The sequence below is a fragment of the Sphaerodactylus townsendi genome, linkage group LG03 (genome assembly GCF_021028975.2).
Source record: "Sphaerodactylus townsendi isolate TG3544 linkage group LG03, MPM_Stown_v2.3, whole genome shotgun sequence".
Taxonomy (NCBI): domain Eukaryota; kingdom Metazoa; phylum Chordata; class Lepidosauria; order Squamata; family Sphaerodactylidae; genus Sphaerodactylus; species Sphaerodactylus townsendi.
Genome location: NC_059427.1, coordinates 156901747 through 156925114, shown reverse-complemented (window position 1 = coordinate 156925114; position 23368 = coordinate 156901747). Strand labels below are relative to the sequence as shown.

The window sequence follows — 23368 nt, the reverse complement described above, 5'->3', positions numbered from 1 at the left end:
ACAATATTTCTCCAGGTGCTTTTTCCCCTCTTTTTCAATGGGAAAGGGCCAGAGGAGCAGGCCACAGAAAGCAGGTAGTCGAACCCCTTCCCTCCTCCCCCTCCCTGTAGTGCCTCTTTCCCATGACAATTCCCATGCATGTTTTGTTTTTTTTAATTTCACATGGCATGTCTGCTGGCATTTCTCAGGCCGCAGGAGGGTGGGCACAGGGTCAGCCAGAATCTTTATTCCCAGCCTGTTCCATTAGCTTTCGAGCTGCCTTTCCCCGCGCATTGTAGACTTGCTGCAACTCTCAACAATAAAAAGCAAAGTTTGCCAGTATTAATTGGTGCCACCTTGGGTTGAAAAGGGCCACGCATGCTAATAGTCTTCATAGAAGCAAGCAGAAAGATTGATTTTGAAGTGAGATAGATTCTTTGCTGTGGAGTAGAAATGTCACCTGTCTCTGCATTTCCACTGCAGTTCTGGGTCTGCCTTCTCATCTTCTTTTTGCCCACAACCTTTCTCTGGTCATTTTTCTTCTGCTTTTAAAGGTCAAAGGGCAAAGGGTGTTTCTTTAAACCTTGGTAGCAAAATCCCTGTTTTGTACAGCTGCTCAGTTCTGTTTTAGATGAATGCATGCCTGACGTTTTGTTACGCAGGGGTCCAAGGTAGCGCTGAAAACATGATCTACTGCCTGCTTCCCTAATGCATAAGGAGAACTAACTTTGGAGGCGTTTAAACGGGGCTGCTGAGCTAAAGCTGGATGTGACTTTCCAGTAACAGGGGTCTGCAACCTGCGGCTCTTCAGATATTCATGGACTACAATTCCCATCAGCCCCTGCCAGCATGGCCAATTGTAGTCCATGAACATCTGGAGAGCCGCAGGTTGCAGACCCCTGTATCTAGTTCAGTAGGGGATTTTGTGAAATCAGACAGATGGAAACACAAACTTGTCTGTCATGTTTCCATTTTGGAGCCCTTTATTGGCATGAATGGTCATCTGAAAGGGCCAAGCTGCTAGAGATCATTCAAGGGCTCAAAGGCAGCCCTCCACTTATGGTGCTTGACTAAATGCTGCCACGTGCAGACAGAAGCACAACGGAGAGACAAGGAAGCACTCTCTGGCTCTCCCAAGACACCCTTCCCACATTTGCACAGCGTTAGACACTACACACAAGTCTGCCTCTTCTTGCAGCCCTGTTGATGTGTGGATGTGAAGGGCTCTTCTGATGTCTGACTGAGCTATTCCTTCCGTATTAATATATTTCCACCCACCTTCTCTCCCTGTGTACGCCTATTGAGCTGAGAGCTTGCACTCAGTAGGATTTGTCAGGCAAGGTAGATTTAATATTCTGCAACGAGTGTCACACTGACAGTCACTTTGGGGGACCATTTGAGGGTTTGGGGCTGTTTTTGTTTTGTTTTTTAACACGTAGCCCTCTTTAAGGGAGAAAGTCTCCATCTTATCCACTCCCCCGCACACGTTCTCATTGTGTTCTCACCCGGAAAGAGCAAATGTCTGGGGTTTCTGAGCACCTCCTGCCCTGCCACATCCTGGTTTCTCTTTAATGAGCCATCCATTTGAGCAGAATGATCCAGGAAAAGAAAAGAAAGCCCTGGAATTCTCCCAAGTCTCAGGTGGGCTTTGAGACTTGGCAGTATGGAGGAGAGGTGGTGACTCAACATTGCTTCTGGTCGGAAAACACCTGGGCGTTTTCAGTTGTCTGTTGCTTAGTTAGCGGGGGGGGGGGGGGTTGGGGGGAGGGGGGACACCACATTTTGTAGTGTAAGATTCAGAAAGTGGAGCCTGTGAAATAGGGAAAGGCAAGAAGTTGATGAGTCTGTACTCCAGGTGCAAGTTCAGCCTGAGTTTATCATCTCTGCCCTGCCTCTGCCTGGCCTGAAGTATTAAACTATCCTGGGGCCTCTCTTTGTTTGCCTTGAGTTTTCTCTAATCAGCATTGTCTGGAATGTGGGGGGAGCAGGAAGCAAAGCCCAAAGGGTGTGTGGGAGTCTGCTGCAAGGTCTGCAAAGCTGGGGCTTTGGGTGATTAGCAGTCTGCCCTTGGAAGACTGCTCTTGCCTATGTTCCTGCCCTGCAGAAGGAAGCCTGATTGAGGCTTAATTATTTCCCTGTTCTCATGCAAGCCTAGCAGCAGCAGCAAGAATTGCCTCCAGGGCAGGGCAGTGGCAGGTTGATTCCTGGGGGGGCAAGGAAGTGATCTTGCGAAAAGAGACCTTTCACTTCTTCAGATCAGAGAAGAACTAACTCACAGATCCTTTCTGTAAAAACAGAAACAACCCCTCCCGGAAAATGACCGGTCCTCAGGAGCTCCAACCATCCTCAGTTGCTGTTACTCCAAAGGAAGAAGAAGAGGAGTTTGGATTTATATCCCCCCTTTCTCTCCTGCAGGAGAGAACAGGTTTTCTGCTTTTCCCCTTCCCATCTCATTTGCATCATGAACTCTTATCTGCTTCATAGGCTGCTAGTAACACCACTGCATCTTTCAAGGGCTGAGTAGGATGGCTTACGATGCTCAGAAGCAATTGTGCAATTGCTTAAAACATAGCATGAGTAGAAGTGATGGGAAATTAGTAGGTTATCTGATGATGTTGCTATCCAAGGCAAGAGAGGCTTTTAACATCATCCCCTAGCAAAGTGCACGGGTAATTCCCTTCCTCTGCAAGTATTTGCGCTATTGTTTCTTGGATGGATGTGTGTATGTGTATTTAATATTTTTACTAAAGATCTGCTCAAATCAAGTCCAGGTCTTCTGTGTGTGTGTGTGTGTGTGTGTGTGTGTGTGTAAGTGTTTAATACAGGGGTGGCCAACCTATGGTGCTCCGGATGTTCATGGACTACAATTCCCATCAGCCCCTCCCAGCATGGCTGATGGGAATTGTAGTCCATGAACATCTGGAGAGCCGCAGGTTGGCCACCCCTGATATTTACCAAGTAAAGAAAAGTGTTAGGATAGCTAGCAAGTTATATCCACCCCACCCACATTTTTGGGTGGAGGGGGATGCCTCATTAGTCTGCAGTGTCAAACACAACCCTTGTCAGCTGGCCAAATTTGACATAAGCCTGGAGGTGCTCAGAGCTCTTTGCAAAACTGAATCGACCAGCAAGACACATCAGCCAAGCACACAGACTGGCCGCTTAACTGGCCAAGACAGAGAAACTGAAATTGCCTGTCAGCCTTTTTCAATAAGCAAAAACGTAAGAATTTTTTAAAAAAAATATAGCAAGTTTTCTCACAAGGTTACTTAACAGTGTTCATGAAAGGTTGCTTCCCCCCACCCCTTGCAAGAAAGGCTGTTTGTTTTTTGTGTGCCTGTTGTCTTAAGGCTATCCGAGTAGCCAGATGCCTGCGTATCAGAAAAGGGGAACTCTTTTCCTTTGCTTCTTTCTCACCTTTCTTTCCTCCCTTCAGCTGAAGTCCCCCTAAGTCAGGGGTGGCCAACCTATGGCGCTCCAGATGTTCAGGGGCTGATGGGAATTGTAGTTCATGAACATCTGGAGCGCCATAGATTGGCCCCCGTGCCCTAAGTTGTGTGTTTCTTAGCACAGTAGAACTAGCCAGTAATTCAAAACATCCAGGATTTCTAAGCCATTCGTGCTGCATTTGGATATCTTCTGAATGGCTCCTACCTCTTTGCTCTTTACTTCCTGGTCTCAGTGTTTCAGTAGCAAATCAGAACAGTGGTGTTAGCTCTTTTTGGTGTCTTATATTTTGAGGCTGTGGGGTGTATGTGTTTGGGGAGAGGTTTGAATCTCAGATCTGGGGTATTCACCATAGGTTTGTAACTTGCATGGGCATTTCATTTTTGTCCCCGTTCCGCCCTACCCACCCCCCACTCCCCGTACCAGCTTTATTATTAATTGAGTACTTCCTCTCTGAATTCATCATGGGCCAAGTTCATGGTGAGACATTCAATTTGCAGGTGCAGTCTTCTGATGCAGGCCGTTCTTAGCACACTGTCAAAAAAAATGAATTGTTGCCCAGTGTCGCCTAGGAGAAATAAAATACAGAGAGGAAGAATTAATTTTGTTTTAATTAAACTCATTAATTTTTTGATTAACGGTCTGCTTTTTACCTGGGGTGGCATCTAAATCTTTTCTTGGCTATATGAACTGCAATGGCACTTTGTCTCCTCCCATCAGGGGGAACAGTGAAAAAGGCAGGGGACGGGGAGCAGGAGGGAGACAGTGGATCCACCCGACAAGGTTTGAATCTTCTGAGATCCTCCAGTCTGTTAAGATGCCTTTTGAGGGAAGCATATGCCTTCACCACAGCGTTAAGAGTTCCCATCTGCAGCTGAATATTAAGCTGTATTATGAGTGTTGGTATTCTTGTTCTCCAGTTTTCGTTTTCATGGAGTCCTTTAAAGATAACTCCGTAACCGTTCTGGAGGTAGATTAACACTGGGAGCCTTTTTGTGTTTCCGAGAGGCAAAAGGCACAATTCACCAGCAGTGTCTCCACATAAGTACATTTGAGCCACGCAACACCCCTCCTCAAGGAAAGAAGGGAGACCTTTCTCTATCACTTTGAAAGCAAAAGCCCAGATTTCGTACCTTCTGAGAGCTGGTTCCTGTGGTTGTCCCCGTCACAGCCAGGTGCTTTGTTTTTCCTCCCTGGCTGGAAACGAGCCGTGCTTTGGCCAGACAGCTGGACTGACCTGTTTCTAATATTCTGTTTCTAATATTCTGAAATATTCTCCCAGGTAAAGGGTTGTAGCAGCATCTGAAACGGCTTCTGCTTCTGTGGAGTGCTTGGTTGGATCCAGGCAAAAGGGCAAACCAGACACTATGAGAAGCAGCTCTGGCAGATGGCAGCTGAGGTTCGGGGGAGGGGCCAGGGAGATGGATGGAGGTTCAATTTAAGCAGCATTTAGAACCTTAACTTGCAAGAAAAAGGGACTTTTCTTGGGGGTGGTGCGTCTGCTCTGCCATCCCAAACATGCTGCCAATCATAGCAGATTGTCAGTTACCACACGTGTGTGAGAGTGTGTGAGTATGAGCCACCCTTTTTGGTGACATTTTAGCCAAGACTTCTGACTCCCTCCCCTTAGCTACATTATGCTGATTTTTAAAATGCGTACAATGTTTTTAAAAGAAGAAGCTGTTTGTCGTACAGTTTGACATGTTACAAAACAAACCTCTCTCCTTTTCCCTGTATCCCTCATCCCACTCTTTCATACTTCTTGTATTGGTTCTAATAAATGGTTACTTTTCAATACAGGGTGGTGTTCTTTTTTTCCTTTCTCTTCCATGTATGCATTTGAATCACATTAACTACATAGTCCAGGAATTTGCCAGTGGCAGAGGCAAAAAATTATTCTCGCCATTGAGGCCCACCCATCGTAATTTCAGCTTTTCCAGAGCCGAAATGGTCTTAACTGCCAAACCTCCATTTTTTAACCTTTCCTGTCTTTTATTACAATGTTATGCAGCTTCCATCTTGTAGCCCAGTTAAGGTTTTACCATTTATCTGCTTAGCACATTTTCATGCTGCCCTTCTTTTAAGGAGCTCAGAGCTCAGCAGCACGTGCAGTTGTCCCGTCCTCATTTTATTTTTACATCAATCCTGCAAGGTAGGCTGTTTGTTTAGAAAATGTGTGTGCTATATTTATGCTGTGTATAAACAGGTAGGGTAGGCTGAGAGAGAGTGTTGTGGAAGAATGGACATGCAACAAACCACCACCACCCCCCCACGCACACACACAAAATTGAGGAAAAACAATCCTATTTAGAAACCAGCAAGATCTAAATTATCCTTTAGATGACTGTTGGAAAATGCCCTACAATAATAACATGAAAAGCACACTTATCATTCATAGAACAGAAGAACATTTCAATATCCCTATCTTCATCAATGGCCCAACCAATATATGATGTTCAAAGTAGACTCTCAAGCAGAGATGAAATATCAGAAAGAGTATTTGTTATGCCTGAATGGACCAAGTCCAGCCTATATACAACATCTTTTCAGTAACCAATTCAGTTTTTTAAAATCTCAGAGAAAACTATTACCCAAGTTGCTAGGTATCCTGCCTACAGCACAATGGGTCTTCTCAGATGGTCAGGTAAGGGTATGTCACAAAACACCAAAAAACAAACCCCAGAACTTCTTAGCAAAACATATTTGCCAATACGTTTTAAAATATCTAATGAAGTTTCTCCTGTAACCGTGTGTATGCCCAGATGCGTGAATGCTGTCAATAACGCATCGTTCTGTGCATTTGACCGCGGAAAAGCATTTGACTAGCAGAGCCTGTAACTTTCCAGTTCTTAACCATTTTTGGTTTTGCAAATCCTAGTCTTCTAGCTCTTTCAGAGGGGTAGCCGTGATATTCTACTGTATAAATAAAAACCCAGGGGTACTTTACATACTAACACTTGTTCCAGTGTGAGTTTTTGAGAGTAAGAGCACACTTCTTCAGATGCTATAAAGACTAATGCCACATTTTTATAGAATGTTTGCCAGGGTGAGGGGGTGATGTTGTGCCCCTGGACTATTCTATCAGCAGAGTTTAAAGCAGAGCTACTCTGGTAAGATGAGAAGATCTATAGTCTTCTTGCACTCACTGCAGCCTTCTACCACTCTGGAAAAGAATACTCTCCACACAAGATGGTCTTTCCATAGGAAGGTTTTACTTAAGCAGTTGCAAGGTTACATGAGTCTATTCTATACAAGACTATACAGAACTCTTCAGCAAGAACAAAGTTGAACACAGTGAACTAAACACTCTCAGAACTTAAACGTGGAGCTTAGCATATGCAATGCATTGGTTCTTATACATCCAACAAGGATACTTTTCCCCAGCAACAGTCTTTCATTGGTCTAGTTGCAGTTGAACTCACCAATCATGTTAAAGGTTAACTGTAGCCACTTCGCCCTAGACTTACTGTCTCTTGCCTTGCTGTTGGCAAACTTCTGATCAGATGAACCTTTCTTTTATATATATATATATCATGACACATTCAATAATGAGACTTCATGTTCAGACAATTTATTAAACTGCTCCAGAAAAAGGCATTTAGATTTCTATTGCCAGAACTAAAATTGGGCGCCAAAGCATCTTCCATCATACCCCACTCTCGGTCCCCCCACTTCCCATAATGCCACCTCTTCGGTATCAGTTCCCATAGGAAGAATGGTGCCCCTCCAATCTCATGGGAAAGAGATGGCACAACCTTTACTAGGTCAAAACAACTGACATATTGAAGTGCAAAAAGCCAGCAGGCATCTAAACGAGCAGATTAGGCCTTGCCTGGGAAACAAAACCAAGAACACCATTTGAGGGACGGAGGAGGCCATCCCTGAAGAGAGGATTTACATCCCACCCAGGAGACATGGCCGGATCCGCCAGAACTGGGCAGATCATGACAGGGGGCTTTGTGTGCATCCTGTCATAAATCTTCAGGTATGCTTCTCTTGTACCAAAGGAGAAGAGTTTGGATTTATATCCTGCTTTTCTCAACTGTAAGGACACTCAAAGTGGCTTACAAGCTCCTTTCCCTTCCTCTCCCCACAACTGTCCCTTTGTGAGGAAGGTGGGGCTGAGAGAGTTCTGAGGCAGCAGACTAGCCTGGCAGTCTTCATGTGTAAGAGTGGAGAAACTAATCCAGTTCACCAGACACGAATCTGCCACTCTTGTGGAGGAGTGGGACGTCAAACTCCGTTCTCCAGATTATAGGCTACTGCTCTTAAGCATGAAACCAGGCTGGCTTTCAACATTTCATTTTTAGGGACATTGTTTAGCATAGATTAAGGTGACCAGATGGTCACCTTTGTTAACCGAGACTAGAGGGTGATGGGCAGCCGGCGACAAGCGCGCTGGCTGAGTAAGTAGCACAGCCTTCATGGCGCTGCCGTTTCCCACCCTGTGACAGGGCGGGAAACGGCAAGCCCCAGAAGGCCGTGCTCCTGCGGTCACACACGCGGGAGGCTGCTGCACTGCCTTGCACCCCAGAAGGCAGTGCGGCAGCCTCCCAAAAATCGGGACAACTTAAATAACCCACGGGACAAATTGTTTGAAGGCGGGACTATCCCGCCAAAAGTGGGATGTCTGGTCAGCCTGGCATAGATGACTTCCCTTGTGTTCATTAAAAGCTTGACACCAGGACTTTGTATTCGCACAGTGACTTAAAAGCTTGATACCAGCACAGTGACTTAATTTCTTCACAGACAAAGTGCTTGGCCATTGGTCTTCACCATGGTATCCATAGTCTTCCATTGGATCTGCACCCGTGCAGGCCAAACAGAGAAAGTTCTAGAAATGACAGAAAGGTGAGAGGTGAGGAAGAGGAAGAGGTTAGGAAATAAAAGGAAGAAAGCCCTGACAGGTGGGGTAGTGGTCGTACAGTGGCAATTGCAGCCATGGGAAACCATTTCATTTGAATGGGGGTATCCCATAACAAGCCCTGCTTACTTTCCAAAAAACTCAGTGGGCGCCAGGGAAAGTGGTGGAGGCAGCCATCTTGGGAAACCCTGCCTGGAGGAACCAACAAATTGACCCATGATGAAGCCCGCGGTATGTGCTTAGAGACTTGAGTGATTCTTAACGGCTAGGATTGCGAGGGCATTGAGGAAGGGCAGCTTTCCTCACAATGGCATCTCTGAAGCGTTTCTCTCACCTGGTACCTTCCATTCTGATCTGATTTTTCACCTCTTTACATTCCTTATTAAACTCCTTGTTCACAAATTTCTCAGGAGGAGTATCACTGGGACTTGAGTATCTTGCAACTTTACCTGTAATTGTTTCCAAGAGTGCCTCATACTGTTCTAGAAATTGGGTTGGTGATGTTAGTGCCATTAGGTCTTGCCTGGCTTTAGTTAGCAGAGAAGTAAAAAGAAACTCTTCAAGTTCCCTTTCAGTGGCCCTGTTCCAAATAATTCTTGGGGCTCTGGTTAAGCATAAGTTAAGAGAGCTAAAATTAAGAGCTGCCTTTTTCATAAAAAGCACAAGTGGCATGTGATGCGGCTCCAAACGTGGCAGTCTACGTGAAAATTCTCAACCTGTTGAGCTTTGCTTGAGAGACTAGTATGTAATCTATAATACTATTACCACGTATTGATACGTGGGTATAGTCACCTGAAGTTGCGTATCGGGCTAAGCCATTTAAATGTACGAAGCCAAACTGAGAGCAAAATTTTACAAAGTCAACCCCCGCTGCGTTAGATGATCTTTTGATGTTCTGGTTAAGGAAAAATACCATGGGCAGTTCTCTATGTCCAGCCCTGCCAACTTCTGGAGGCAGTGCTCATCTTTACCCACCCTAGCATTAAGGTCTCCTGCTACCAACCATTCATCGCGTGTATTAGAAAGTTGTAAAGTTTCTAGATATTCGGTGATTTTATGCCACTGCAATTCCCTTGTCCTGATGGAGCTAGGGGGAAGGTAGACGTTAATCATTATGAGACTGTGGCTTTCCCCTGATACCTTCCATTCCCAAAAAGAAAAAAAAAACCAATGTTGTGTTTGGAGATGCAGTGACAGCAAAACCTGCCCTGCTGTGGCAGTGAGTTACCTCATCCCAAATGACAGGCCCCTCAATGATGGGAGAGTGCCCACAGGTGTGGTGGGAAAGGCCTAGTATTGCTTTTAAGAGGTTCTTAGTGGTGTGTTGTGTTATTTTCCTCTGTATCTTGAAGAGCTTCAACTGCCCATTTTCCTATATTTTTCCTCTACAAGGATAGGACGTTTTGCTCCAGGCTGCTGGCAATCCTGTTTGTAACACAGATTGGCAGAATCACCTTGTTGCAAGTGGAGAACTGATGCTGGATGGACAGTATCTTTTCAGGGGAACTAATTGAAATTTGACCAGATTTCCTGGATCAGCTCTCTCTCTCTGGATCAGAATGGGAGAGGCAAAGCCCCGGAGATAGAGATGGCTTGTGCAGCTACTTCTCTCTTGGAGACCTTTGCTTTTTGTTGCTCCATTTCCTGGACCATCTTTAGCTCCATGCATCCATAACCTCTCTGTCTCTTTGGTGGTTACTATAAGAACAGGGAGTAAGCCCCAGAAGGCTTTGTACTGTAGGAGCAGATGTCGGTGCTAGTCTGTGTACCAGATGGTTCTCTGTTCCTTTCCTTTACCACCACCTGGTGGCTGAAGGGCCATTCTGCAGTGCAGATATACAACTGCCCAGGACGGCGGCCAGTTCTGTCCTGTTGACAGTGGAAACCATGTCTTCAGCAAGGGGAAAAGAAAAGATCCGTGATGAATTTCAAAAGAAAAAGGATTTTCTGATAACTAGAAGCCAAATTCATTTCCAACTGCATTCAGTTCTTTATCAAGAGAAATTCTAGAAAAGTGAGGAACGCTACAGCAATCATGAAGAGGGGTGTTATACAGTAGAAAGATGGTTATTGCAAGCATATAGTTGGATACTTGCACCGTGTCCTAAAACATTTATTAGCAAGGTTAATAGCCTGTTTTCCTACTTGAAACTTACAAAGGTAATAAAAGAACATTAAATAAACAAACAGAAACAATTAATTGAACTAAAGCAATACAAATGGGAATGAAATGGCAGCCGTTAAAATTCCTTCCACAGCACATCCAAGGCTGGATTTAAAACCATAGAACCGTCAGCGGCCATAAAAAGACGCAAAAACAATAAAAACAGCACTGAGAAAACCTACCCAAAACAATATATATAGTAAATCTAACATTGTAACATTTCTAATAAAGAAAAAAAAATATTGACGCAACTTTCTAAATTAGGCATATTGTAAATAAAATTTAGCCAGGCTTTTCTGATTAAAAGGTGAATAATTGTGAAGTCTCATGTTTAATAGTAGACAATTATTATTTTGTGTTCATATCCTGAATTCTCTAATGCCTTTTATTTGTATTTTATCATCTATTTTAATATGTATTTGTATTGTTTTAACCCTTTGTATTTTGCTGGTCAATGACCGTAAATTAATCAACATAGTAGACAATTGGGCTTGTCTGTTTGGTGATCCATAGCTAGAATCTCCAGTCAAGCAGCCTTGGAACAAGAAGCTCGGGAACCATCTTACTGAGACAGGCAATACGCACTTGGGGTGTAATGAATGAATATTTGACCAGCTGCATATAAGAGTTTAAGAGTCTGGATTTATACCCTGCTTTTCTTAACTGTAAAGAGTCTCAAAGCGGCTTACAAATAAGTCTGAATTTTTCTTTTTCTTTTAACTTAAAAAAAAGAAACTGTATATATGACAGATGGCAGTATGTTGGACTAGATGGGCCAGGGATCTGATCCACCATGGCTATTCCTAAGTTTGTATGAGATTGCCCTTGCCCTGCCAGCGTGGTGTAGTGGTTAAGAGCAGGTGGATTCTAAACTGGAGAACCAGGTTTGATTCCCCACTCTTCCACCTGAGCGGCGGAAGCTTATCTGGTGAACCAGATGTGTTTCCGCACTCCTATAGACCTTGCGTTAGTCACAGTTCTTTGGAACTCTCCCAGCCCCATCTACCTCACAAGGTGTCTGGGGAGAGGAAGGGAAAGGCGCTTGTAAGCCACCTTGAGTCTCCTTGCAGGAAACAAAAGTGGGATATAAATCCAAACTACTCCTCCTCCTCCTCCTCCTCCTCCTCTTCCTCCTCCTCTTCCTCTTCCTCTTCTTCTTCTTCTTCTTCACCATTCTGTTGGATAGGGAATGCCATGGGACTTTCCAGTCATGGATGCCCAATCCCTCTATTTTCAGCTGAGAATGAGGCAGCACCTGCACTTAGGGAGAACCGTATACTTGTCATCTCCCCTGTCTGAGCTGCAGAACAGTTGTGAGAGTGGTTTTAGGGGTTCTCTTCTTGTTGACAGATGGGAGCCTCGTGTGCTTTGACCATCGTGATGGCTTGAAATGGATGACATTTTTAGGAAGCAGAAGCAGTGCTGGGAATGCTGCATCGGTGAAATTTCCACCTGTGCCAAACCACTGTTAAAGCATTAAGCAGTAGTCCCAGTGGGATAAATCATCCTTGTACCTCTTCTTAGGTAGGAGACCTGAGGCCCATTAAAGAATAACTGGACTCCTATTTTGCTTTGCTGCTGGAGTACGGCTGCTGGTGGAAAGTGCCGTCAAGATGCAGCTGACTTATTGGTTTGCATAGCATGTGGTGAAGAGAAGTGGCTTGCCATTTCCGGATTTTGCATAGTATTCCTGGAGGATCTCCCATCTAGGTACTAACCAAGGCTGCAAGATTTGGCTAGACTGGGCCACCACCCAAGTCAGGGTGAATATGACTTCCCATTTAGAACTATATCCTATCTTGGAGAGCCAATGTGGTGTAGTGAGAGAACTGGGTTTGATTCCCCACTCTGCCACTTGAGCTGTGGAGCTTATCTGGTAAACTAGATCAGCTTGTGCACTCCAAGACATGCCAGCTGTGTGACCTTGGGCTAGTTGCAGTTTTTTGGAGCTCTCTCAGCCTCACCCACCTCACAGGGTGTTTGCTGTGGACAGATGGGAAAGGAGTTTGTAAGTCCCTTTGAGTCTCCTTACAGGAGAGAAAAGGGGGGATATAAATCCAACTCTTTTTCTTCTACAATAGTGTCTAGTCTTTGGTGTTTAACTTTCAAGGACTTATTGATGGACCCCCAACCAACTGATTTGGAAGCAAGCAATGGTCTAGGATTGCAAATCTGCAATCCTGGGCACACTTACTCAGAAGTCAGTTGCACTGAACTCAATGGAAGTTACTACCAAGGAGGCAGACATAACATTAATCTGCTACTGCCACATTTTTTCCCGCCTGCTTTGGGAAGATTTTATTAATCTCCATTTAAAATTTCCATAAAGGCATTCAAAGTTTCTCAGATCTCTTGGAACCTGGACATATTTCACTCTATTCAGTTATACAACAGAATAAAAAAAAAATAATGTGATGAAAAAAGAAAGGAGGCAATATAATTAGCCTGTAACGAACTCTTTTATTGTGGGTGGTCTTTTATACTCGCTGTATTTATATGCTATTAATCTACACCATAGATGCCTGGAATTTACTGCTATTTTATAGTACACGGCAAACTTTATGAATTTACCGTGCATATTTATTAATTGTCAGCGATGAATCAACCTGACGTGGCTTTGAAAACAGATTGCGCTTGCTGCGCTCCAAATGGCCGCCAGGTGGCGCGTCTGCCTGGTTTCCCAAGTGCAGGGCGGTGATGGATGTTTGATCTGACTCCATAGGAATAAAAGGTCCTCCTCCTTCATGGGGAGCTTTCCAGCGTTGTCCCTTGTGAAACTGTCAATCAAAACCTTTCCTAGCTATTATTGTTGTCTCTCCACCACGGGGACACTCTGGGAAATAAGCAACCTAAACCGGGGAGGGCCCATAGATGGCTGAGCCTAAAGCAGCCATGATAAATATTCCCTCTGGAATACTTTTGAAGGCTTTCACAGCCCCCTCCCTCCCCTCCCTTGCATGCCACCCCTCCCTCTCTCCCCTCCCTCACTCCTCTTCCCTTGCATGCCACACCTGCCCCTCCCTCCCTTCCCTCTCCCTCCGCAAGGGTGGGTGGGTCATGTCCAGATGCCGGCCCCCTTCCTCCCCTCCCTTGCATGCCACCCCTCCCCCTCCCTCCCTCCCCTCTCCCTCTGCTAGGGTGGGTATGTCCAGATGCCGCGCCCCCCCTCCCTCTTGCTTTAAAACCTCCTTGAAAGGCTGTGGTGGGTTTTCTGGGCTGGGTGGCCTTGGTCTGGCAGTTTTTGTTCCTAACACTCAGCATTAGCATTAGCACCAAATACTACCAGACCACAGCCACCCGGCCCAGAAAACTCACAACAGCCATTTCTATCTAGCAGCAGCGGCATAGTGGTTGAGAGCAGGTGCACTCTAATCTGGAGAACTGGGTTTGATTCCCCGCTCTGCCACTTGAGCTGTGGGGGCTTACCTGGGGAACTAGATTAGCCTGTGCACTCCAACACACGACCTTGGGCTAGTCACAGCTCTTCAGAGCTCTCTCAGCCCCACCCACCTCACAGGGTGTTTGTTGCAGGGGGGGAGGGAGGGACAAGAGATTGAAAGCCTCTTTGAGTCTCTTTACAGGAGAGAAAGGGGGATATAAATCCAAACCGTTCCAGCCTCTTTATTGGCTGAAAGATGGACAGGATCTGCAAGAACATGGGTGGAATTGCGCAGATCTCTTCCACAGAGAATGGTGCTTTTCCACAGAGCAAGAAACCTAACCCTGACCCCTCCCCCCCCAGTATTTCATACGTAGGGCTGTCCAGCTCCAGGTGGGCCTGGCATTACAACTGATTTCCAGACTAGAGCAATCAATTCCCATGGAGAAAAATGGCTGCTTTGGAGGGTCGACTCAATAGAATTATACCTTGCTGTGGTCCCGCCCCTTCCCAAATACTGCCCTCCCTAGGCTCCAGTCCCGAATCTCCAGGAATTCCCCAACCCAAAGCTGGCACCCCACGACAAGGTTAGCTTGGACATCACACCCAAGCAGCAAATTTAGTTACAGAGGCGTAAATAAATTGGTGTGATGTCTGAATCGTGGCAGACTGGCTAAGCAGAGATTTGCAACAGGCTGATAAAATACTATTACCAAACGTGGCAGTGATGTCTGATTTTGTACGAGCCATGATTATGGTATTTCCTGCTTTTATGGGCTGCTGCAGTCCTGGGAACCGAGAAGTGAAAATAACTACAGAAAAGAAACGGCAGAATCATCCCTTCTTGGGAGGAGATACAGGAGTTGTATGCGATCCGGTTAGTTACATAGAAAACAGGGGTTTTGTAAGATGTCTGAAGGAGCCAAGGCGTTCCATACTGTGTAGATTGAGAGCCGGCATAGCATCATGGCTAAGTGTGTGAGCAAAGAGTCTGGGCTCAAATGTCACCGCCAAGTAGGGTTGCAAACTGCAAGTTGGGAAATCCCTGCAGATTTGGGACAGAGCCTGAGGGAGAATCTGATTTGGAGAGGGGGGAACAGCCATGGCCTTCACCCTCTGGCCCCGCTATATACACATGCAGAATAATACACTTTAGATCCACTTTGCAGCAGGATTTTACTGCTGCAAAGAATAGCAAAACCCACTTGCAAACGGACGAGATTAGAATGAATCTGCACTATTCTGCATATGCGGAAGGGAACTCCTGAAGCTGATGGGCTCTGCAGGAGAACTGATCTCGGTAGTGGAGATCAGTTGCAATTCCTAGGAGATCTCCAGGTCCCTACCTAGGAGGTTGGCAACCCTGCCCTCAACTGTGCAAATTCACTAAGTTGCACTTTCCCTATGCCTTGTAATGCAGCGTGCCCTAACAAGGGGATGCACTTCACCATTCTGAAACAGAAAATCTCTAAGGCAAGAACATTTTTTGTTTAAAAAGCAGAGCAAGCTTTGTGTGGGAGAGCTGGTGTGGAGAAGGGGCAGGACCACTAGGGAGATAAGGGTTCCCCATCCAGCTATGGAACTCACTGGGTGATCCTAGGACCGTGGCTCTCAGCCTGATCGCCTGTGAAGGGTTATGTGTGTACGTGTGTGTCAAAACTGATAGGGAGAGGACCACATAACTACGCTTCGGTTTTGTGTGAGAAAGGGTGGGATGAAGATACAGCAGGTATTAGTGCTGATGTGACTTATTCGGCAGGGAACATAGCTACCTGAGGAGTCAGAATCCAATAGGTACCATTGCACAACTTTGGAGAATTCTCCATATTGGAACATCCTGGGGCAGGTTTGCCCAATCCCACTAGCTAATTCCTCCACTGAATTAGCCCCTTCCCCATACTCTTCACTCTGAGCAGGAAAAAAGGGGGGCTGACATTGCCAAAAAATTTTTTATGAGTTCCGCACCTGCCCACTCATGCCCTTTACTTGCTCAGGGGCAGCAACAATATCTTAAGCTATTACCCTCCAAAGCCACCCTCCAGTTGTGGAAGAAAAAGAAGGAGTTTTGATTTAGGTAACCCACCTTTCTCTCCTGTGTGAGGGAGATCCAAAGGGGTCCAACACCCTTCATCTCCCCACATGAAACCTTCTGTGGAGACTGAGAGAGTCCTGTGAGAACCAAGACCCCAAGCCCAAAGGCAAGCTTCATGTGTCGGAGCGGGGAATGATAAATCCAGTTCACTGGTAAGTCTACTGTTGTGTGGCCGAGTGGGGAATCCAGGCTAGTTCTCCAGATCAGGAGTCCTGCACTCTGCTCCTTTCACCACACAGGGTCTCAAGGAGCTGACAGAAAATAAAAACTTGGTTTGCCGTTTAATTTTTTTTGGAGATTTTTTAGATAATGCTTTTTGGGAATTCTGATCAGATTCCTCTTTTATTTTTATTGCTTTGGATTATTTATTTTTTTAGTCTACCAAGACTGCAAAACATAAAGCCAACACAGACGGAACTGAATACATTAATAATGAGCAAGCCTGATCATATATTCAACAAATCAATCCCATAATACTTTCCCAAATACTCGATTTTAAAACTCTCCTGATAACAGTCTTCAGTTTAAATAGCTGTCCGTTACTATTCCAACATCTGAGTCAGTGTACACTTAATGAACTCATAAAACAAAACGATGGATAATAATGATAAAAGTGCCAAAAATGTTTCATGAACCAATGCCTGCCAGGCCTCATCTGCTGTTTGGCAACGCCCGAAGTAGGTCAGCTCTTTTCTGTGCCAGGGAGGCCACGGCAATAAAGACCCTGCTTCTTCTAAGGTCATGATGAGGGCGTATGAAGCAAGGGGCCTGAATCTCTTCCCTGCATATAGGTGGATCTTGGCACAAATGCCCATGAGCATAGCTTGAAGTGAGCCCTCAAAAATTAATTCAAAAATTAATTAAATTATAGATTGGAATAGGATATCATCAGCATGGATCAGGGCCCCTCTAGGCCAGGGCCCCTCAGTCTTGTTGAACCAGTCAATAGGGACATTTTGGGACTTCTGAGAATGGACAGTGGTCACCTCCACAAAATGGCTGCCTTGGAGGGTTGCGAAAATCACCACATGTTCGGAGGCTGCAAGGTGGAAGCGGCTGTTTCCAAATGGGGGTTTCCTGGAGACACAAGGGTGAGGCCTGCTGGGTTCTTCTCTAACATTTTGACTCCAGTGACATAGAAAAAAGCCAGTTTTCGCTTTGGGACAAGAAAGGCTTTGTCCAATAGGCACCAGATGCCCTGGCACTCACAGGGAGGGGATCCACTCAGTGGTGGGACTCAGCAGGTTCGCACCACTTTGGCAGAACCGGTTGTTGACATGGTGCTTGTAAACAATCAGTTGTTAAATGTTGGAGTCCCACCACCAGGACAGACTGTTGTTGTTTGATCCCCATCACTGGATGGATCCGCTGCTCTAGGCCACGTCCTGCACTGGAGCACTGTCTGTGGAAGGAGCGGGCTTCCAAGGGGCTTAGGTTGCCAACTCCAAGTTGGAAAATTCCTGGAGATTTGTGGGTAGAGCTTGAGGAAGGGCAGGGTTTGGGCAGGAACTTCAACGGGGTGCGATGCCATAGAATCCGCTTTCCAAAGCGGCCGTTTTCTCCAGGTGAACCGATCTCTCTGGCCTGGAGATCAATTGTAATAGCAGGAGTTCTTCAGGCACCACCTGGAGGTTCATAAAAACCTATCCGTTTATACAGACTTTGGCATTATGCCCCGCTATATTATTTTTTTTTCCACCTGGAGATTGGCAACCCTAGCACAGATTTTAGCTTCTTCTTGGCAAGAGATCTCCAGGCCCGGCCCTCAACCCTAGGGTCTTGCAATCAGGAGATGCACGGGAAAGACCTGGAGCCTATTGTCTTGCGAGCAGGCTGCACCTCCACCTTTGAGGCATTAGGCTGTTTCCTCTTCACCCCACATCTGCCAATTACATCACAGGTGGGTAGAGACAGCGACAGTTAAAACCAGGCCAGTCTGTACCGTCTATGTGCTTTGAAAGGGACCACTTGATGCGGGTCTGGTCCTGCACGCAGGTGCGATGAACTAATGACAAGCAGCCTCAGGACCAAAGAACCAAAGGTGTGGGGAAGTGAGAACCCGGAAAGTCCCACTACTCGAGGCTTCCACCACAAATCCAGCCTTCTTTCCCCTTCCTGGCATGGGGTTCTTGTAAGGGACTGAGCAGTGACAAATTGATGGCCAACCTTGGGGTGCATGGCCAGAGTGATGGGCCAGCTACATCAGGAGACTTTTATCTTTCTTGCGCCGGAGATGAGGAGCTCAAGTTTATGGGAAGCTTAGGAGGGGGGATGGGGTGAATGGTGTTATAACCTGTGCTTCTAGGCGGGAAGTGTCATTCCTGCCACTACATGTACGTGAGCTTTCTAAGATGTCTTAATAAACGGACTTTTACACCCAAAAAGCCTTTTATTTCTGCTTCTATGGAATTCCTTACATTGTGGCAGGAATCCTTAATTCATCTATATTCCTAGTGCAGTGGACCTCTGGTGTCTTGACATGGAGAGGTTGAATGTTACTGCGGAAGGTGCGGTAGCCCCCAAAGAGGGCTCCGACCTTTCCCTTCTGGATCTGGAGGAACCGGCAGGAGAACGGGCCTCGCTGGTGACTCTTTCCCGTCCTCGTATCAGCACGAGTCTTCCTTTACTCCGTTGGAACGAGGGACGTGACGACGACCATGGGGACTTCCATGAGCCGTTTGGGGCGCTGTTTATGGATCGAGCGCCTGTGGATCGGATCTCTACCCGTTTTCGTGTGGATTACAAACCTCAGATGCAACCTGTCATGGAGGAGACGGGCCTGACCCCCTTTCATGCGGCAACCCAGGAATCCATTGAACGATTCCTGGACTCGTATTTTGGTGATGCTCCCAAAGAACCACCGTGGCACAGCACTGGGGCCCGTCCGAAGGATACTGGGACTAAACCTGGGATTGGGAGGGGTATCCGTACCGTCTTCCAATCGGACCCCCCCTGATCCCGGGCCAGCGACCGCACCTGAGGTGCCCCGGGGAGCCACCGGTGGCTACGGTGTCTCCGATGTCTCACTTCCAGACGACGAAGAGTCCAAAGAAAGCCTGCACTCCCAGCCGGATCTGTTCCCTCTCCCATCGAAGGAGACCTGGGATGAAGAAGTGGGGCGACTGCGAGATGCCCAAGAAGCATGGACCCGTGAACGTCAGCTATGGGAGGAGGAACGGGCACAGTTGCAGCTAGAGCGCGAAAACCTGCAGAGGGACCGGGAACGGCAACGCAAAGAAGTCCAACTCGAGCTGGACCGTGCCAAAGATGCGCTCCAACGACAATATGCCCAGAATCTGTCGGTCCATGATAAAGTCCTGGAACACTCCAGACTGGATTTACAACGGCAACGCGAAAGCGTTCAGGCTCTGCGCACGCAAAGCGAGCTCACTGAAGCTCTTAAACGGGACGAACTGGCTAAATTGGAACGAGAAAAAGCTGCTCTGCATGCGCACCAGGATGCATTGACCCGCAAGGAAAGGGAGCTGGCTGCGTTGGAGAGGGAGCTAAGGAGGCAGCAGATCAGGAAGCCCCAAGTTGGAGTTTATGCTGTTACTGACCCCGCCGGCGCCAGGGGGGCCACGTACCTGGGTCCGGCCACCCAAACGCCAGCGGCCCCGCCAGCGCCCCCGATTCCGGCCCCCCCCCGTACAACAGCTGCCTGCCCAACCTGCTCAACCCGCGCAACCACCGCCCCAGCAGGCGCCAAGAGCCGTGGAACGGGGCTACTATCGGCCCCCGATACCAGCCCGTTTTGATGGTCCCGCTTCCAAACTTCCCTACTTCATTTTGCAAGTCAATGCCACCTTGGAAGACTATGATGATTTATACCGGTCTGAGCGCGAAAAAATACGGGACATCGGCTCAGTCCTGGATGGGGCAGCAGCCGATTGGTTCGTGACTCTTTTGGATTTGCAAGACGAAGACTCTCGCACGGTGCCCGCATTCCTCCAAGCCTTAAGAGCGCGCTTCCAAGATCCAGGCGCCGAGAATGAAGCTATCCGCACCATCAAAACTATCCAGCAAGGCAACCGCCCGTTTGCAGAATTTGCCCGTGAATTTCGTGCGGCGGCTGCTCGACTTCCTCCTGAGTGGCCTGAACGCATGAAATGCGAATACTTCTCGGATGCTGTGGACGGCAAGCTGCGTGAAACGGTGTTTTTAATTCGGGTTCCTCGTACTATTGCAGATTGGATCCAGTTGGGGTCCCAGGTGGCGTCTCGTTTGGAATACGCTCGTGCCGGAGGCCGCCCACGCCAAACCCGCCACTGTGCCCACCAAGCCAAGCCCAGCCGCCCCTACCGAAACCACCTCTGAACGCCGTCGCCGACTGGGGTTGTGTCTTTACTGCGGAGGGCCAGGTCATCTAGCCGCCAACTGTCCCAAGAAACAAAAACCAACCGCTCCAGCTACGCGCACTCCATCTGCCAAGCCACCACGCAGATCGGGGCCGCCTCCGACGGGCTCGTCTAAAGCGGTCATCGAAGGCGACCCAGAGGAGGGGGAAGCAGCTGTTTGCCTTTCTTCAGCCCCCATGGACATGGGCCCGACTCCTGATGCGGTGAGTGAAGGCAGCGCTCCCATTACTGTCCAAGCGTTTCTGGCCAACCCCGCTAAACACACTCGCATTATAGCCTCGGCCCTTGTGGATTCTGGCTGCTCCCACTGTTTAATGCGGCCCCCAGGTGGCAGAGGAGCTAGGTCTGGACCAAATTCCCCTGGCTAAGCCCATACCATTCACTCAAATGGACGGCAGCCCCCTTGGGAACGAAGGACGGGCCCAGTACAAAACACAGCCGGTTCTCCTCCGTTGCGCCGACCATTGGGAGAAAATTAGTTTTATTTTGGCGCCAGTGGCCAAACACTCCATAGTGTTGGGCATGCCATGGTTATTGTTACATGAACCAAAGTTCATTTGGAAAGAACGGATCTTAGAATTCACTGACCCTCCCTGCGGTGAACACATGAATTGGGGGGAAAACCCAACTTCTCCTGACACACCCCCCCTCCCTGGCTTCTTCAGCGATTGCTCCCGATTCTATTGGCATCCCACCTGCGTATCATGATTTAGCCAGAGTTTTTCAGGAGCAGGAATGCGATCAGTTGCCACCCCACAGAGACACTGACTGCAAAATCGTTATACAACCAGGGGCGCAACTGCCCAAAGGTAGAATCTACCGCATGAGTCCCAATGAGGAGAAGGAACTCCGTGCCTTCTTGGACAAGAACCTCGCTCGCGGGTTCATACGGCGGGCTACCAAACACACACACGCTGCTCCCGTTTTGTTTGTAAAAAAGAAAGATGGGTCTTTACGGCTTTGCACAGATTATCGAGGTCTCAATGCGGTCTCTCTGTCCAATAAATATCCTTTGCCTTTGATCAAGGACCTTTTAGATGCACTCGGCAAAGGGCGCATTTTTACTAAATTGGACTTAAGAGAAGCTTACTACAGGGTCAGAATTGCTGAAGGCTATGAACACTTGACTGCGTTTAACACAAAGTTGGACAGTTTGAATACTTGATAATGCCATTCGGGTTAAGTGGGGCCCCCCGGGGCTTTTATGGCCCTTATCAACGAAGTTCTCCATGATTTATTGTACAAGGGAGTTGTGGTATACTTAGATGACGTTTTGATTTACTCACAAACCATAGAAGAGCATGAAACATTGGTTCGAGAGGTATTGAAACGCTTGCTCGACAATTCTCTCTTTGCCAAACTCTCCAAATGCTGTTTTCACCAGACCTCCATTGACTATTTGGGTTACCGGATCTCGCCCGAAGGCTTGAAAATGGATCCTGCTAAAATTGACGCAGTCCTCCAATGGCCTGCCCCCACCAACCGCAAAGAGCTCCAATCTTTTCTTGGTTTTGCTAATTTCTATCGTGACTTTATACCCCAATTCGCTGAACTGACTCTCCCTCTCACAGACCTCTTACGCACTAAAGGTAAAGATCCACTGTCCGCCAAGCCCGGGGGCCCCCCCCTTTCCTGGTCCGAGGAGTGTCAAACAGCCTTTCAACTCTTAAAGTCTGCTTTTACCACCGAACCTATCCTAAAGCACCCTGACCCAGATCTCCCGTTTGTGGTTCACATAGATGCCTCAGACAAAGCACTTGGCGCGGCCCTGTTGCAGAAAAATAAAGATGGTAGGCTGGTTCCGTGTGCTTATTTGTCTAAGAAATTCTCTGGTGCTGAACTCAACTGGACTGTAGGGGATAAAGAGACTGCGGCCATTAAAGTAGCACTCTCCACTTGGCGCCACTGGCTGGAGGGGGCTAAACACCCCTTTCAGGTTTGGTCGGATCACAAAAACCTGGCAGCTCTTTCCACCCCCCTCAAGATGTCCGCAAAACAACTTCGTTGGGCTGATTTCTTTTCTCGTTTCTCTTTTACAGTCCATTTTTTCCCCGGAAAAACCAATAAACTGGCTGATGCGCTCTCGCGCCCTACCCGGGGAGGGGGGGTGGAGCTGCCCTTACGAGACATTCCACGCACTGTTCTCTCCCCCTCCCAGTTGGGGCTGGCTGTCACCCGATCTCAAACGTCCACTCCCTCCTCTCACCCCCCATTCCTAGTCTCGTCTCTCCTTTCCTGCGAGAACTCGAGGAGGCGGGGCTGCACGAGCCTCCAGCGGAAGAAGGTGACTCCCAATTGCGTTTGGAGAATGGAGTTTGGCGGAGGGGGGCAAAGCTGGGACGTTCCTCCCCCCCCTCCGCAAGCAGGTTCTAGAAGCTTGCCACGATGCCCGCTTCGGCTGGACATTTTGGCTTTCTGAAAACTCTGCAGTTGGCCCGCCGACAGTTCTGGTGGCGCGCAATGCGCAAGGACATTGAGGCATACATTAAGGGCTGCTCGGTTTGTGCAGAAGCCAAAACCATCCCGGGAAAGCCCCATGGACTGTTGAAACCTCTCCCGGTGGCCTCCCGCCCTTGGGAAGTCATCTCCATGGATTTTATTACGGATTTGCCCGAAAGTCATGGCAACACGGTTTTGTGGGTGGTGGTGGACTTATTTTCTAAACAAGCCCATTTTATTCCATGTGCTTCCATCCCCTCCGCTCCTAAGTTGGCACGACTGTTCATTCAACATGTTTACCGTCTCCATTCCGCCCCCGTTAAGGTGGTCTCCGACCGCGGCCCCCCAATTCATTTCAAAGTTCTGGAAGGCGTTTTTGGGGTTGTTGGGGGCCGCCCCCGGCCGTCGCCGCCCCCTACCACGTTCAAAGTGACGGCGAGACGGAGAGAACGAACAGAACCCTAGAGCAGTATTTACGTTGTTACACCAACTACCACCAAGACAATTGGTGCGAGCTTATTCCGTTTGCGGAGTACGCCTATAACAATGCGGTTCATAGCAGTACAAAGAAAACCCCCTTTGAAATCGTGTCTGGTCGCTCCTTCCCGCCGTTGCCACAACTACCTCCGCGGCAGCTTTGGACCCT

At 47.7% G+C, this 23368-nt stretch overlaps 1 long non-coding RNA gene across 1 annotated transcript; it reads left to right on the top strand.

The window, feature by feature from the left end:
* The first annotated feature begins 872 nt into the window (after positions 1 to 872).
* On the top strand, positions 873 to 5221 carry LOC125429905. Its single transcript, XR_007244064.1, has 2 exons — positions 873 to 2360; positions 2398 to 5221. It is a non-coding gene; the product is annotated as an uncharacterized LOC125429905 (long non-coding RNA).
* The last annotated feature ends 18147 nt before the right edge of the window (positions 5222 to 23368 follow it).